Source organism: Schistocerca cancellata, chromosome 1, assembly GCF_023864275.1.
Source record: "Schistocerca cancellata isolate TAMUIC-IGC-003103 chromosome 1, iqSchCanc2.1, whole genome shotgun sequence".
Taxonomy (NCBI): Eukaryota; Metazoa; Arthropoda; class Insecta; order Orthoptera; family Acrididae; genus Schistocerca; species Schistocerca cancellata.
In genome coordinates this window covers 663,552,366-663,559,264 of record NC_064626.1, presented here as the reverse complement: position 1 = coordinate 663,559,264, position 6,899 = coordinate 663,552,366, and the positions used below count along the sequence as shown (strand labels likewise).

The 6,899-nt window shown below is 46.4% G+C and overlaps 1 non-coding gene across 1 annotated transcript; it reads right to left on the bottom strand.

Moving 5' to 3' along the window:
* Positions 1-446: 446 nt before the first annotated feature.
* Positions 447-518, bottom strand: Trnat-agu (transfer RNA threonine (anticodon AGU)). Its single transcript has one exon. It is a non-coding gene; the product is annotated as a tRNA-Thr (tRNA).
* Between the last annotated feature and the right edge of the window lie 6,381 nt (positions 519-6,899).

The window sequence follows — 6,899 nt, the reverse complement described above, 5'->3', positions numbered from 1 at the left end:
TGGATGTGTGTGTGGCCCTTAGGTTAGTTAGGTTTAAGTAGTTCTAAGTTCTAGGGGACTGATGACCTCAGTAGTTAAGTCCCATAGTGCTCAGAGCTATATGAACCATTTTCGAAACTAGTCGCTAAACATATATATTACAACTATGAGAGAATTATTAACAGACACTTCATGATATATTAAAAAGGATTGCCAGTTCTGTACCAAAAAGAAGGTGAAACTGAAAAATTATTAAATTGCTTGGCACTACTTTTATTTAATGCTGAAAATGTAGCATGCGTCCCTGCGATACAAATAATTTTGCTCTAATGTAAGTAAACGACATTTGAGTGTTGGTGTATAAAGGGACTACCTGCAGTGTTTGTATCTCAGGGATACATATTTTAATTCTTACATGTACTGTAAATCCGTGACGTGATGAGATTCAAGCAACAAATGGAATTCTGTACCAAGGCTGGGATTCGAAAACAGGTCTCCTGATCACTAGACAGATGCGCTAACCACTACGCCACCCTGGCGCAGTGGCTTCTGCAGAACTACAACGACTACCCTTGCACGCCTCCGGTTCAGGTAGCTCTGAGCACTATGGGACAACATCATCTGAGGTCATCAGACCCTTAGAACTTAGAACTACTTAAACCTAACTAACCTAAGGACAACACACATATTCATGCCCGAGGCAGGATTCGAACCTGCGACTGTAGCGGTTGCGCGGTTTCAGACTGAAGCGCCTAGAACCGCTCGGCCTCACCGGCCGGCTGCACGCCTCCCTCCTCAATCCAAATACCCATTCACGACTCAGCCAACATAGTATTCCCCCTGAACTAGAACAGCATTACAAAGGTTCTCCAACTCTATTAAAATAGAACTTCAGCATCGAACGAAGCCGGAGGACCAGGCTGAAACCCACGCATAGGTGCTTTAAAATGAAACTATATGGTGCCAGAGACCTTTCCAAAAGTCAAAGATCTATTATGTAAATTAAGACTGAAGCGACGAATGAAAATTTGTACCCAAGGACTGGATTCAAACCGTGGTCTTCTGCTCAGCAGGCAGATCGGTAATCACTACGAAACATGAACCATGGACCTTGCCGCTGGTGGGAGGCATGCGTGCCTCAGCGATACAGATGGTCGTACCGTAGGTACAACCACAACGGAGGGGTATCTGTTGAGAGGGCAGATGAACGTGTGGTTTCTGAAGAGGGGCAGCAGGCTTTTCAGTAGTTGCAGGGGCTACAGTCTGGATGCTTGACTGATCTGGCCTTGTAACGTTAACCTAAACGGCCTTGCTGTGCTGGTACTGTCAACGGCTGAAAGCAAGGGGAAAATACAGCCGTAATTTTTCCCGAGGGCATGCAGCTTTACTGTATACAATTTGTACAGAAAGCCGATGGCAGTTATAAGAGTCGAGGAGGTATGAAAGGGAAGCAGTGGTTGGGGATGGAGTGAGACAGAGTTGTAGCCTCTCCCCGATGTTATTCAATCTGTATATTGAGCAAGAAGTAAAGGAAACAAAAGAAAACTTCGGAGTAGACATTAAAATCCATGGAGGTTCGCCGATGACATTGTAATTCTGTCAGAGACAGCAAAGGACTTGGAAGAGCAGCTGAACGGAATGGACAGTGTCTTGAAAGGAGGGTATTAGATGAACATCAACAAAAGTAAAACGAGGATAATGGAATGTAGTCGAGTTAACTCGGGTGAAGGAGTAGTAGTGAAGGAGTTTTGCTATTTGGGGTCGAAGTAGAGAGGATATAAAATGTAGACTGGCAATGGCAAGGAAAGCGTTTCTGTAGAAGAGAAATTTGTTAACATCGAGTATAGATTTAAATGTCAGGAAGTCGTTTCTGAAAGTATTTGTATGGAGTGTAGCCATGTATGGAAGTGAAACGTGGACGATAAATACACTCCTGGAAATTGAAATAAGAACACCGTGAATTCATTGTCCCAGGAAGGGGAAACTTTATTGACACATTCCTGGGGTCAGATACATCACATGATCACACTGACAGAACCACAGGCACATAGACACAGGCAACAGAGCATGCACAATGTCGGCACTAGTACAGTGTATATCCACCTTTGACAGCAATGCAGGCTGCTATTCTCCCATGGAGACGATCGTAGAGATGCTGGATGTAGTCCTGTGGAACGGCTTGCCATGCCATTTCCACCTGGCGCCTCAGTTGGACCAGCGTTCGTCCTGGACGTGCAGACCGCGTGAGACGACGCTTCATCCAGTCCCAAACATGCTCAATGGGGGACAGATCCGGAGATCTTGCTGGCCAGGGTAGTTGACTTACACATTCTAGAGCACGTTGGGTGGCACGGGATACAAGCGGACGTGCATTGTCCTGTTGGAACAGCAAGTTCCCTTGCCGGTCTAGGAATGGTAGAACGATGGGTTCGATGACGGTTTGGATGTACCGTGCACTATTCAATGTCCCCTCGACGATCACCAGTGGTGTACGGCCAGTGTAGGAGATCGCTCCCCACACCATGATGCCGGGTGTTGGCCCTGTGTGCCTCGGTCGTATGCAGTCCTGATTGTGGCGCTCACCTGCACGGCGCCAAACACGCATACGACCATCATTGGCACCAAGGCAGAAGCGACTCTCATCGCTGAAGACGACACGTCTCCATTCGTCCCTCCATTCACGCCTGTCGCGACACCACTGGAGGCGGGCTGCACGATGTTGGGGCGTGAGCGGAAGACGGCCTAACGGTGTGCGGGACCGTAGCCCAGCTTCATGGAGACGGTTGCGAATGGTCCTCGCCGATACCCCAGGAGCAACAGTGTCCGTAATTTGCTGGGAAGTGGCGGTGCGGTCCCCTACGGCACTGCGTAGGATCCTACTGTCTTGGCGTGCATCCGTGCGTCGCTGCGGTCCGGTCCCAGGTCGACGGGCACGTGCACCTTCCGCCGACCACTGGCGACAACATCGATGTACTGTGGAGACCTCACGCCCCACGTGTTGAGCAATTCGGCGGTACGTCCACCCGGCCTCCCGCATGCCCACTATACGCCCTCGCTCAAAGTCCGTCAACTGCACATACGGTTCACGTCCACGCTGTCGCGGCAGTGTTAAATATTGCGATGGAGCTCCGTATGCCACGGCAAACTGGCTGACACTGACGGCGGCGGTGCACAAATGCTGCGCAGCTAGCGCCATTCGACGGCCAACACCGCGGTTCCTGGTGTGTCCGCTGTGCCGTGCGTGTGATCATTGCTTGTACAGCCCTCTCGCAGTGTCCGGAGCAAGTATGGTGGGTCTGACACACCGGTGTCAATGTGTTCTTTTTTCCATTTCCAGGAGTGTAGTTTAGACAAGAAGAGAATAGAAACTTTCGAAATGTGGTGCTACAGAAGAATCCTGAAGATTAGATGGGTAGATCACATAACTAATGAGGAGGTACTGAATAGAATTGGGGAGAAGAGGAGCTTGTGGCACAACTTGACTAGAAGAAGGGATCAAATGGTTCAAATGGCTCTGAGCACTATGGGACTTAACAACCGTGGTCATCAGTCCCCTAGAACTTAGAACTACTTAAACCTAACTAACCTAAGGACATCACACACATCCATGCCCGAAGCAGGATTCGAACCTGCAACCGTAGCAGTCGCGCGGTTCCAGACTGAAGCGCCTAGAACCGCTTGGCCACCGCGGCCGGCAAGAAGGGATCGGTTGGTAGGATATGTTCTGAGACATCAAGGTTAACTGACGATGGCATCCTCTTGGATAAAATATTCCGGAGGTAAAATAGTCCTCCATTCGGATCTCCGAGCGCGGACTACTCAGGGGGACGTCGTTATCAGGAGAAACAAAATTGGTGTTCTACAGATCAGAGCGCGGAATGTCAGATCCTTTAACCGAGCAGGTAGGTTAGAAAATTTAAAAAGGGAAATGGATAGGTTAAAGTTAGATATAGTGGGTATTAGTGATGTTGGGTGGCTGGAGGAACGAGACTTCTGGTCAGGTGAATACTGGGTTATAAATACAAAATCAAATACGGGAGTGCAGGAGTAGGTTTAGTTATGAATAAAAAGATAGGAGCGCGGGTAAGCTTCAAGGAACAGCATAGTGAACGCATTATTGTAGCCAAGAGAGACACGAAGCTCACGTCTGCCACAGTAGTACAGGTTTATATGCCAACTAGCTCCGCAGGCGACGAAGAGATTGAAGAAATGTATGATGAGATAAAAGAAATTATTCGGTTAGTGGGGGGAAACGAAAATTTAACGGTCATAGGGGACTGGAATTCGATAGTAGGAAAAGAAGGAAAAGTTGTAGGTGAATATGGAATGGGGATAAGGAATGAAAGAGGAAGCCGCCTGGTAGAATTTTGCAGAGAGCATAACTTAATCATAGCTAACACTTGGTTTAAAAATCATGAAAGAAGGTTGTATAAATGAAAGAGGCCTGGAGAAACTGGAATGTTTCAGATAGATTATACAGGGTAGTCCATTGATAGTGACCGGGCCAAATATCTCACGAAATAAGCATCAAACAAAAAAACTACATAGAACGAAACTCGTCTAGCTTGAAGAGGGAAACCAGATGGCGCTATGGTTGGCCCGCTAGATGGCTCTGCCATAGGTCAAACGGATATCAATTGCGTTTTTTTAAACAGGAACCCCCATTTTTTATTACATATTCGTGTAGTACGTTAAGAAATATGAATGTTTTAGTTGGACTACTTTTTTCGCTTTAATCCTGTAATAGTCACAAACGTATAAGTACATGGTAGCACGTAACATTCCGCCAGTGCGGACGGTACATTCCCCGTGTTAAAATACACCGTTTACCAATTGCGGAAAATGTCGATATCGTGTTGATGTATGGCTATTGTGATCAAAATGCCCAACGGGCGTGTGCTATGTATGCTGCTCGGTATCCTGGACAACATGATCCAAGTGTCCTGACCGTTCGCCGGATAGTTACGTTATTTAAGGAAACAGGAACTGTTCGGCCACATGTGAAACGTCAGCCACGACCTGCAACAAATGATGATGCTCAAGTAGGTGTTTTAGCTGCTGTCGCGGCTAATCCGCACATCAGTAGCAGACAAATTGCGCGAGAATCGGGAATCTCAAAAACGTCGGTGTTGAGAATGCTACATCAACGTCGATTGCACCCGTACCATATTTCTATGCACCAGGAATTGCATGGCGACGACTTTCAACGTCGTATACAGTTCTGCCACTGGGCACAATAGAAATTACGGGACGATGACAGATTTTTTGCACGCGTTCTATTTAGCGACGAAGCGTCATTCACCAACAGCGGTAACATAAAACGGCATAATATGCATTATTGGGCAACGGAAAATCCACGATGACTGCGACAAGTGGAACATCAGCGACCTTGGCGGGTTAATGTATTGTGCGGCATTATGGGAGGAAGGATAATTGGCCCTCATTTTATCGATAGCAAGCTAAATGGTGCAATGTATGCTGATTTCCTTCGTAATGTTCTACCTATGTTACTAGAAGTTGTTTCACTGGATGACAGACTGGCGATGTACTTCCAACATGATGGATGTTCGGCACATAGCTCGCGTGTGGTTGAAGCGGTATTGAATAGCATATTTCATGGCAGGTGGATTGGTCGTCGAGGCACCATACCATGGCCCGCATGTTCACCAGATCGGACGTCCCCGGCTTTCTTTCTGTGGGGAAAGTTGAAGGATATTTGCTACCGTGATCCACCGACAACGCCTGACAACATGCGTCAGCGCATTGTCAATGCATGTGAGAATCCCGGAAGGCGAACTACTCGCTGTTGAGAGGAATGTCGTTACATGTATTGTCAAATGCATTTAGGTTGACGGACATCATTTTTAGCATTTACTGGATTATTGTGGTATTTACAGGTAATCACGCTGTAACAGCATGCGTTCTCAGAAATGATAAGTTCACAAAGGTACATGTATCATATTGGAACAACCGAAATAAAATCTTCAAACGTACCTACGTTCTGTAATTTAATTTAAAACACCTACTTGTTACCAACTGTTCGTCTAAAATTGTGAGGTATATGTTTGTGACTATTACAGCGCCATCTATCACAAAAGGAAAAAAGTGGTCCAACTAAAACATTCATATTTCTTTACATACTACATGAACATGTAACAAAAAATGGAGTTCCTATTTAAAAAAACACAGTTGATATCCGTTTGACCTATGGCTGTGTCATTTAGCGGGCCAAATATAGTGCCATCTGGTTTCCCCGTTCAAGCTGGACAAGTTTCGTTCTTTGTAGTTTTTCGTTTGACGCTTATTTCGTGAGATATTTGGCCTCGTCACTATCAACGGACCACCCTGTATAATGGTAAGGCAGAGATTTAGGAACCTGGTTTTAAATTGTAAGACATTTCCAGGAGCAGATGTGGACTCTGACCAAAATCTACTGGTTATGAACTGTTGATTAAAACTGAAGAAACGGGGAAAAGTGGGAATTTATGGAGATAGAATCCGGATAAACTGAAAGAACCAGAGGTTGTACAGAGTTTCAGAGAGAGCATTAGGGAAAGATTGACAGGAATGGAGGAAAGAAATACAGTAGAAGAAGAATGGGTAGCTTTGAGGGACGAAATGGTAAAGGCAATACAGGATCAAGTATGTAAAAAGACAAGGGCTAGTAGAAATCCAGATATTGAACTTAACTGATGATAGGAGAAAATACACTCCTGGAAATGGAAAAAAGAACACATTGACACCGGTGTGTCAGACCCACCATACTTGCTCCGGACACTGCGAGAGGGCTGTACAAGCAATGATCACACGCACGGCACAGCGGACACACCAGGAACCGCGGTGTTGGCCGTCGAATGGCGCTAGCTGCGCAGCATTTGTGCACCGCCGCCGTCAGTGTCAGCCAGTTTGCCGTGGCATAC